At 56.2% G+C, this 9582-nt stretch overlaps 1 protein-coding gene across 5 annotated transcripts in view; it reads right to left on the bottom strand.

The window, feature by feature from the left end:
* The window catches only part of PITPNM2 (phosphatidylinositol transfer protein membrane associated 2), a 92390-nt gene that overhangs the window by 53716 nt on the left and 29092 nt on the right, over window positions 1-9582 (bottom strand). The window contains exon 1 of one of the 5 annotated variants that reach the window (XM_045296755.1): window positions 9260-9536. The exons of 1 other annotated variant lie outside the window; for it this stretch is intronic. The gene's annotated coding sequence lies outside the window, so the exon portion shown is untranslated. Of the gene's footprint in view, window positions 1-9259; window positions 9537-9582 lie in introns of those variants that run through there. 3 more of the 5 variants (XM_013006426.3, XM_004709608.4, XM_045296757.1) reach the window with 3 other exon arrangements.

Consider the following 9582-nt stretch of genomic DNA (forward strand, 5'->3'; position numbering starts at 1 on the left):
CCCCAGAGCCTCCAGCAAGGGGCAGTTTTGCTAACACTGATTTCAGCCTGGTGAAACCTTGAGCAGAGCCTCCAGCAACCTCGAACCCTGACTTCCAACCCCAGATCAGGGAGCTAAGCAATGAGCATTATTTGAAGGCACCATGTGTCCACTGAGGACATTGGTCTTCTAGGTGCCCCAAGAGGGACAGAGCTCATAGGGCTGGAGAATGTCTTGGACCCCAGACAGACAGCAGAGGACAGTCCAGGGAGGGAGGCCAGCTTTGCAGTGAGGGCACTGGAGACAAGATCCTCAGTTATGCAAATGCCCCAGGAGGTGTCAGGAGGGCTGAGACTGCTGCCAGTGCTCTAGCTGCCCTTGTCCCTGGACTCACTCTGTGGACCATGGCCATCTGGGTACGGAACTACTCTCTGGACACCCCCCGAGAGGGAGGATATATCACTCCCTGGGATAGGAGGCTCATACCTGCGGGAACTCCATTCCACAGTTGGTGAGTTCTGAACTTTAGAGAGCTGGGCTTCCTTGGGCTCACTGGGCTCTTGGTCAGCTCTCCTGGTCAGGGTGGCAGCTCAGTGCCTTCCTGCAGCCTGAGCCCAAGCCCTCGAACCTCCTGGTCCCTTGCCTTTCCTACTCCCTCGATGAAGAAGCTCCCTCCCCAAGTCCTACCCACTGGGGCTTCACAAGAGGAGCTCTGGTGGCAAAGCAGTCTCAGCATTGGACTACTCACTGAAAGAGTGGCAGTTCAAACCCACCAGCTGCTCCAAGGGAGAAAAATGAGGCAGTCTGCTTCCATAAAGATTGGAAGCCCTTTGGGGGCAGTTTTCCTCTGTCCTATAGGGTTGCTAAGAGTCGGGATCAACTTGAGGGCAGTGGGATTCTTGGGGAGCCTCGGAATGGGCTCTGTGTATGTGTGATTTGTTGAAGATCTCTAGGTAAAATCCTCCTGGGTCTATAATGGACCTGCTCTGGCACACTGGGAAAGGAGAGTGGTGGTGGCCAGGCTGACAGGCAGGGCTGGAATGCAGGCAAGAGGGGCAGCCTGTGATTGCCAGGCTGTAACCAGGGCTGGGACTCAATTGTCCCAGTGTTGCAGGGCCCACCTGAGAAGCAACTCTGTGCCCTGGCTGGAAGATGCTCACAGGAAGGCCATCCTGCTCTCCCTGCCTCTCTGTCCAGCATCACAGTCTTTCTGGCCCCGACCTACCCCACATGGTGAGGTCAGGCCAGCCTGGCAAAGCCTCAGGGCACCTGAAGAACTTGCTAGAGCCATCCTGGCGCAGGAGTGCTGGCCTCTGACTGAAAATGTGGGTCTCTCAGCTGGGCTTTGGCTCCCCACGTGTGGCCTTTATGTGGGGATGGGCAGTGGGCCAAGGCTCTTAGAAGCTTTATTGCAACTAAGGGACCCTGGGCTCCTGCACTCACGTCTGCATTCATAGCCCGGCACCAGCCCTCCGGCTCTGTCAATTCAGGTCCAGTTCCAGAGCAGAGGAGTCGACTCTTGGGGCTGGAGCCGTGCTGAATGAGCTTGGTGGGACACCCCTGCGTGATGAGGACTGCAAAGTCAGAGGCCCAAGTCTGCCTGTAGGTCCCTCAGAAGAAAGGCCTGGTGGTCCCCCAGCCATGAAAAACCGTACCCATTTTGTCCATGTCGCTAAACCATTCGTGTGGAAATTCTTGGATGGGCAGAGGTCTTGCTGTGTGACATTCTCCACAGCAACAACAAAGTAAACACCACTTAGAAACGGAGAAATGGACCCCGCGGAGCCTGCTCCTGCTCTGAGACACACAGTGCTGACTGCTCAGCATCTGGTAGGGTTGGCAGCTTGTTCAAAAAGGTTCCCGGGCTCCTGAGAGCCCAAGCCCAGGTCTCCTGCGTCAGAACTGCTGTGGGGTCAGGAATCTAGACTTTTAACACCTTCTCCAGGGTGACTGGATGCCCACCAAGGGTGGGGACAGTGGGCCTGGCTCAGCCTCCTCTTGGAAGGATGGAGACACCAGAGCGGATCTTTTCCTTAGGGTCCCACTGGCAGCCCTATGCAGAGCCAATACTAGAATCTACTGCGTTCCTCTTGGCCTGCTGGTGCCTGGGCCTGGGGATCAAAAGACAAGCCTGAAGCCTCCCCATACTGCTGGCCCCACTTGGTGCCCATCCCCAGCTGGTTTTCCTCTGACCGCCACCAGGCCCTGGGGGCGCTGCTGCTCAGTAAAGGTGTACACAGGCAGGACTTGTCAGATGCCCATCCTCATCCCACACTCTGCTCCATAACAGCCTTCTGACTTTGAGTGGGTCACCCCAACACTTCTCAAGTTGCTAGGACATGCCACAGCTGGACTAGACCCTCTGGGTGGAGCACATGCAAGGCTGGGGGGCTTCTCTGTGTTCTCAGAAATGAGCCAAGAGGTTAAGCCCCTGGCATTGGGGCTGCCCCTCTCCCCAACACAACTCTGCACAGAGCAGGGAGTGAGAGGCGAGGATCATACTCTGGTCTCGTCTGCACATGTGGTCACTGCTCTCGGGGCTATGGCAGGCCAGGGTCAGAAGGCAGGTCCAGGGCCTGAAGGTGATCAGACTGCAGACAAAAGCCCAGTCAAGTGGTGGGAACAAGGCCCTCAGCACTCCACAGGTCTCAGTTTCCCTTCTAGAGCTGAGGATTTGAGCTGGACAATTCCCAAGGGCCCAAAGGTGACATGGGCCAAGGAATAGCTGCCCTAGCCAATAGCGAGATCTGCAGCCCTGGGTAGGACTGTCTCTGTAGGGCCAGGCCAGTTCAAAGGGCTCTGACTCACACTGAGTCCAAGCGGGGATGGGGCTTGTCATCGTCCCCGTGTTGGCTGCCACCAGATCTTGGCATGGTCATCTAGAGCTGCTTGCCTGTGACAGACCATGACAGAATGCAACAGCACACTCTCCACGGAGTACTGGGGGTCTGGCCTTGAACTTACAGGGTGATGCTGCATCATAGGGCCAGCCCTTTCCCAAGAGCTTGCTAGGCGTCATCCCATTCCTCTAAAACTACCCCTACACACACAGCAGTGGTCTTAAACCAGTGCCCTGAGGCCCAGCATTAGCTGAGGTGAGCTACACAAAAGGGCTGCCACCATCCTTCCAACATCTGGGGACAGAGGGCAGACAAGAGAGTGAGCAGGGGCTCTGGCCTGGCTCAGGCACAGGCCATGTGGGGTGGGGGTGGGGGCTCTAGCCTGTCCCTAGGAGTCTGCCCTGTAGGTCCAGCCTGGCTTGGCTCAGATAGACAGGGGAGACTCTGCAAAACTCCTTTGGTCTTTGTATGTTGGGGTCCCTATCGGACACATGGGACCTGAATCCGTGTGCACAGGCTCAGCTCAGGACTGGGGCCACAACACTAGCTGTCCACATGGGGACCAGGCTACGAGTTTCTGAGAGGGTATTTGTCCCAGCTCTGCTCTGCCACACTGAGAGTGCCAGGTGGTGATCTGAGCTCCGTGTGTGTGTGTGTGTGTGTGTGTGTGTGTGTGTGTGCGTGTGTGCGCGCGCGCGCGCACATATTCAGGAGGAGGCTACTGGCAGGGTGTTTGTGTGTCAGGGTGGGGTGGGGGCGCCTGCAGGTAGGTGGTTGGGAGTTCTGTCACCTTCCAGATCTCGGACAGCCCAGTAGGCAGGCCTCCTGGAGGAAGAGCCTGTCCCTAACACAGCGCTGGCGCACCAACATCTGGGAGCTCAGTCAGCAGCAGCTGCCCTGGCCCTGAACTGAGAATGACCCTTGGTACAAAGCACCGCTGCAAAATGAAAGTTTCTGAAACCTGCATTGGAAGGGTGCCCTCTAAAAGCTGGCCTCCCGTTCTCACCCTGTGACCCTGGAAAGTGGGACTGAGGGATGGCTTACACACTGGGAGATTCAGGCTCAGGGGACTCAAGGGTTCTCTGCAGCAAATGTCGGCTACGTAGGCTGGGCTTTTCCATTGAGGGGGTCCCAGAGCAACCCCATCTGAGATGTGCCTTCAGGCCTAAGACTATCGGGCTGGCAGGCATATTCTCCAGGGAGCTGCCCCTGACTGAGAAGATAGTGTCCACAGAGTCACAGCACCGGGCAGGAGCAATGCACCCAGCATGCACTCTGAAACTTGAAGCAGCTTGGTGGTGCACACCCATGCAGAGGTACCTCCGTGGCAAGGCCTGGGAATCTGCTTGCAAAAAGCCAGATGCTGAAAGCCCTCTATCCCGGCACACACAGGCTCACCAAGAGTTGGAATCAATGTGACAGCAAGGAGCAAGCACTTACAAGAATGGAGGCTCTGCAGGTTTGCCACAGAGGGGCTTCTCTAGAGTGTCTCAGTCCAACCAGGAGCAGGGGAGGGGCTAGAACATGGTCTCCTGGCCCGCTTCCCCTCCCCCATGAGCAAGAAGTGAGGCGGCTCATGGGCTTTGTGGTGGGCAAGAGGGGCTCTGGACACAGGCATACTCTGCAGTGTGCTCACGTCTGCCTCCCTCCACCCTCTGGTCACAGCCTTGCTTTGAGAGAGGCCACGGGGCCTGGGAAGGAAAGTTCCCATCTCCATGGCAACAGGAGGAGAAGCAGCGGGTGAAGTAAGGCAGAGAGCCCTGCTCCTGCCTCAGGGGCCACACCAGCTGCCCTCTGCAGAGTGCTCCTTCCTCTCCTGTCACCCAGGCTTTCTGCAAGGAGCCAGCAGAGGCTGGGAGAGGCCTGGGTGGAGGGAGCAGACCCCAGCCCAGCAACTTCTCAAGGTGCTGACTTTGGGTATATATCTGAAGGGGCTCCCAGAACCCAGGGAAGGAGGCAGCAGCGGTGGCGGAAGGTATGGGGTGGCCTGAGAGTGTACATACATACACCTTTTGGCTGAACCAGAACCTGGTCAAGACTCCCTCAGGTGCTGCACTCAGCCCGCGCAAGAGAGTGGCCACAGTTACACCCTCCCAGCATGCAGCAGGCCCCTGGTTCGTCCTCATCCTCAGAGGAGCGGCACCAGGGCTCTGTCCTCGGGAAGAGGGGGACCACAGCTCCATCCTCAGGAGGAAGAGGACCAGGGCAGTACGCAGAGAGCCAAAGAGCTTGACTGCGAGGCCCTGGGTTTACAGGGAGTCCCCGTCGGTGCTTCGGAGCTGCAGACAGCCTGGCATCGAGCCGCCCGCTTTCATCAGGAGTGTGCCCACTTATTGGGAAACACCCAGAAAGGCCCGAGCCTTTTTCTTCATTTCTTTCTCTCTTTTTTTATATTTTACTTTCATATAATCTAGACTAGGTAAAAAGTTGCAAAAATAGCATAAGAACTCCCATATCCTAGAACTCCTACTTGTTTACATTTCCACTCTATTTCTTAGATCATTCATGGTCTTCCCCCACTTCCTCTCTCAAGTTTATAAAAATCAAACCCAATCTGTTCCTGCCAAGTTCACTCTACTACAACTGAGACACCTCTTCAGCCTAAAAGAGCCAGCCCACCTGGTGGGCTCACCATCCCTTAGCCATTCTAAAAAGGAGTGGCGGGCTACCCAGACAATCAGTTGGAGGAGCACCGGGCTGAGCTGGGATAGAGCTGGGCCAGGACCTCTCTCTGCTGGGCCATTACTGTTACCACTCCACACCACCAGAGGGAAATGACTAGGGTCTGCTTTGCTCCAGGGGCCAGACAAGGGTGAGTGAGTGAGTGAGCGAGTGAACCAGGAACCCTGGGTCCTACAAGACCCTGGTCTCAGTTTGCTTGTATGAAAAATGGGGGTGATGTCAAGTGTTTTTGTGGTGGGTGCAAATTGTTACACTGGATGCTATTTGTGAAGCTGCCTGGGGAGTGGGTGTTAAGGTCCCTGTTTTCCAGATGTGGGCGAGAGAGTTTGCTGCGCCCACCTGGGGAAGCGAGAAGTGGGAAGAAATGGAATGCAAAACCAGCAATGCCTGGACGTGAAAAATGTGGAGGGGGCACATGCATGCACATGGGCACACACGTGTGTGCACACAACCCCTGGGCTCAGCACACAGAGGGCGTTGAAGTCTCTCCCTGCGACAACTCCCCTCCCCTACAGCTTGAGAAACTTCCAGAGCCCAGGACCAAGTGCTGGCACCTGGGGCTTGCACACAGATCCCCACTGAAAAGGGACATGGGAAAGCGGCTGTAGGAGAAGGAGTGAAATAGACTCTCTCAGGGATAACACTGGACTGCAAAGTAACACGTATCAAAGCCAGCCACCCATCTCACTAGTCTCCAGAACCATCCACACACAACTGTGTTAGCACAAGACCGGCAGCTGGGACATGCAGTAGGACAACACACATCTGGGTGTGTATGCATGTGCATAGATGTATGCATACATGTGCATGTGTGTGAACATATTGACATATTGTGCATGTGCACATGTTTGCGTGTGATGATGTGCTCGTTACACATGCATGTGTATATACATGAGTATGTGCATATATGTGTGAGTGTGCTTGTGCATGTATATGCACAATGTCTGTGTGCGTGTGAGACTATGCGTATGTGCATATGTGTGAGTGTGTGAATGTGTATGTGTGTGCATATATGTGAGGATGTGCATGTGTATGTCTGCATATGTGTGCACATGTATATGAGAACATAAGGAGTCACAGATGAGAGCTTAGCATGTATACGCTCCTTTTCCCCAGAAGTTTCTCACCACCACCACTGCCATCACCAGATTAAACAGGAATGGGGGGATGAGTTGGGGAGCCCCTGCACTGGGGTGAGGCTCAATCTGGCAGACAGCCATCTGAGTCACAGATTCCCTGACCTGTGTCCCAGCTGTCCATGCATGCCCAGCCTAGCTCAGGCTGCCTCCAGTGCTGCCAGCCAGGGCTGGGGAGAGAAACCAGGAGTCTCCTGGGTGGTCATGGGCTCCAGGAGGCCATCCTTGCCCCTCAGAGTTCCTGTACCTGTAGGGGAAGCACCCCTGCCCACCAAGTTCCCGGGGAGAGCTCTGTGCTGTGTTACCTTGACAACCTGTGCTCACCCCTGTGAGCATACCTCACAAGGCATCAGTGACATGGGATGATGCCAGGGAAGGCTGTGTCCCTCACTAGCGGCTGGGGGAACAAGGGAGGAAGGGAGAGAAGGAGGGCACTGGCGCTAGGCGCTCAGGACTCACCGGACAGCAGAGAGGCTGTTGGCCCCTCCTCCAAAGCCAGTTCATTGGGCTCCTTTCCCACTCCAGACCTTGAAGTCTTGTCTCCCTGAAGTGGTCCCCGCCCCAGACAAGACCTCAAAGCAGAGAAGCAAAGTGGACTGGCCAGACAGGGTCTCTGTGGAGGCTGAGCACGGCAACAGGCCGAGGTGCCTACAGCTCGCCGGCCTTTGTCACTGCACATCAGGTTCTCCCATGCACCAGTGAGACCAGAGCAGCTAGCCACACCGCCACCCCACGCCCTGCTCGCAAACCCATCAGAATTTACAACGACCTGAGCAGGATCCAGACACACGTAATGAGATTACCGAGCCGCCTGCACATCCCCCAGATGCCAGGAAGGCTGGTGGCAAGTTCCAGCCTCTGAGCAAAGGAAAAGCAACTCACTCACGGCCCAGATGCTGTGAGAGAATGTCTCTACTGCCCCACAGGAGCCTGCTGTGGCCACAGGAAGAAGAGCCCAGGGTCCCTGATCCGTAAGGCAGAAGGCGGCATTACTGACTGGAGACAAGGCTTTGGGGAGATGATCAAACGAGGTCTGGGGCGGTCCGACCACAGGGCCAGACGGGAGCCCTGCCCTGCTGCCTGCAAGCCTCTGATCACGTTATTAAAGCAATCTGTCAGCAACCGAGACGGGAACAAAACACATAATCCAATCAAGTGCCCGGGAGCCCCATCTCCTTCAGCAGGGCACTCAGTACTACGCTCTCCTCACTCAGAAAAGCAAGTTTTCACCTCACCTGAATGCACCCAGGAGACAGGCACCTGGGTGTCTAGACACCCCTGAAGCTAGCCCCCAAGTTGGGTACCACTTTCAAAGTCAAGTGCATTTGTCCTGGAACCTGCACCAAACTTTGAAGGCTCCCTGTGAGTCAGACGGGGCTACTTGGTATACGCTTTCTATTTAAAGATCCGAAGGACTTACTCTTAACACCATCCAACCCTGCAGCTTCTAAGAACTGCCTGCTAATCCCTGGCCTCACTTTCCACCAGCACTTTCCAATCCCTGTTGCTGGAAAAGGGGGGCGGGGAGGGGTACCTTCTGGCATGGGGTACTGATGGGTGAACCTCCCCTTTGTCCTACAGGAAAGCCACTTAGAAGCTGTTCCGAGCATCACCATGGGAGACAAGAAAAAATATGTGATGGCCCCCATGGACCAAACCTAGACACAAACCAATGGCCACTGAGTTGATTTCTGACACACAGCAGCCCCGTGTGTACAAAGTAGCACTGCCGCGTGCTCCATGAGGCTGTCAGAAGCAGATCGCCACGCTTTTCTTCCGAGGGGTCTCTGGATAAACTTGAACCCACAGCCTTTTTGGTTAGCAGCCAAGCATACGGACTGCTTACACCAGTCAGGGACTCCCTCCCCAGGCCCGTTCCCGGCCGTCCAGTCCATCGGACTCACAGTGGCCCTATAGGACAGAGTAGAACTGCCCCACAGGGTTTCTGTGACTGGAAATCGTTATGACAGCAAACTGCCTCATCTTACTTCAGCAGTGGGAGTGGGTTTGAACCACAGACCTACTGGTTAGCAGCCCAACACTTAACCCAATGCGCCACCAGTGCCTTTTGCATTCTTCTAAGGAGTAGTTTTAAAATCCACTGCTGCCAAACTCAGCAGGGGGACCGTCCCCAACAGATGGTCTTGGGCCGGGGTGGGGGCTGCTCCAGACAGGCATGCTGGCAGAGCCCCGCTCTCTGGCCCCAGACAGCGGCAAGTCAACTCAGAGGCATCTGGTTGCAGAAGTGCCAAGTCTCTCCGTGGGACCCCAACACCAGGTAAAGGGGTCCTGCCTGGGCCCAGCACTACCTGCCTTCCTGCCCTGCCTGCAGTGCACATGCCCATCTCTACAGCCTCAGGAAAACAAACTGTCGCGCCCTAGCCACTCTGTGAAAAATGAGCAAGCAGCCCGGAGTTGAGACGGCAGTCTATGGGGAAGCCCCGCGCCCCAACTCCTGCCGGGTCCGTTCACCCCGGCCTGCCCCTCCCTCCCCCAGTTCTAGCTGCTTGGGAGAGAAAATGAGCAGCCACGTGACCTCCACGGTGTCTTCCTAGCTAACAAATCCATCTGAGAGCAACGACACCTCCGTCGTTCATCTGTTCTGCGAGAGCAGAAAATTACCTTTCCGGCTGGAAGTACAAGGTCCATGGAGATGGGGGACAGAGCTTCGGGGCCAGGGATTGCCCGGCAGCCCCCCATCCTGGCAGCTGGGAGAGCAGCCCATGGTGACAACCTCAGCCGGTCACCCTAGGCACACAGTTTCCCTGGCTGCCCATGCCTAGGGACGGCGCCTGTAAGCACAGACGTCCTCGGTCGGACAGACAGACGCCCTGCGAGAGGCGACTCCGGAGGAAGGGAGTCTGGAGAGGAAGGGGTGGGAGCAGGAGGGAGGAGGGAGAGGAGGGAGGAGGGGAATTGATCCTCGCTCCTCCACTGGGACCACT

This window comes from Echinops telfairi, unplaced genomic scaffold, assembly GCF_000313985.2.
Source record: "Echinops telfairi isolate 266 unplaced genomic scaffold, ASM31398v2 ScPeMD7_7412;HRSCAF=8450, whole genome shotgun sequence".
NCBI classification, from domain to species: Eukaryota; Metazoa; Chordata; class Mammalia; order Afrosoricida; family Tenrecidae; genus Echinops; species Echinops telfairi.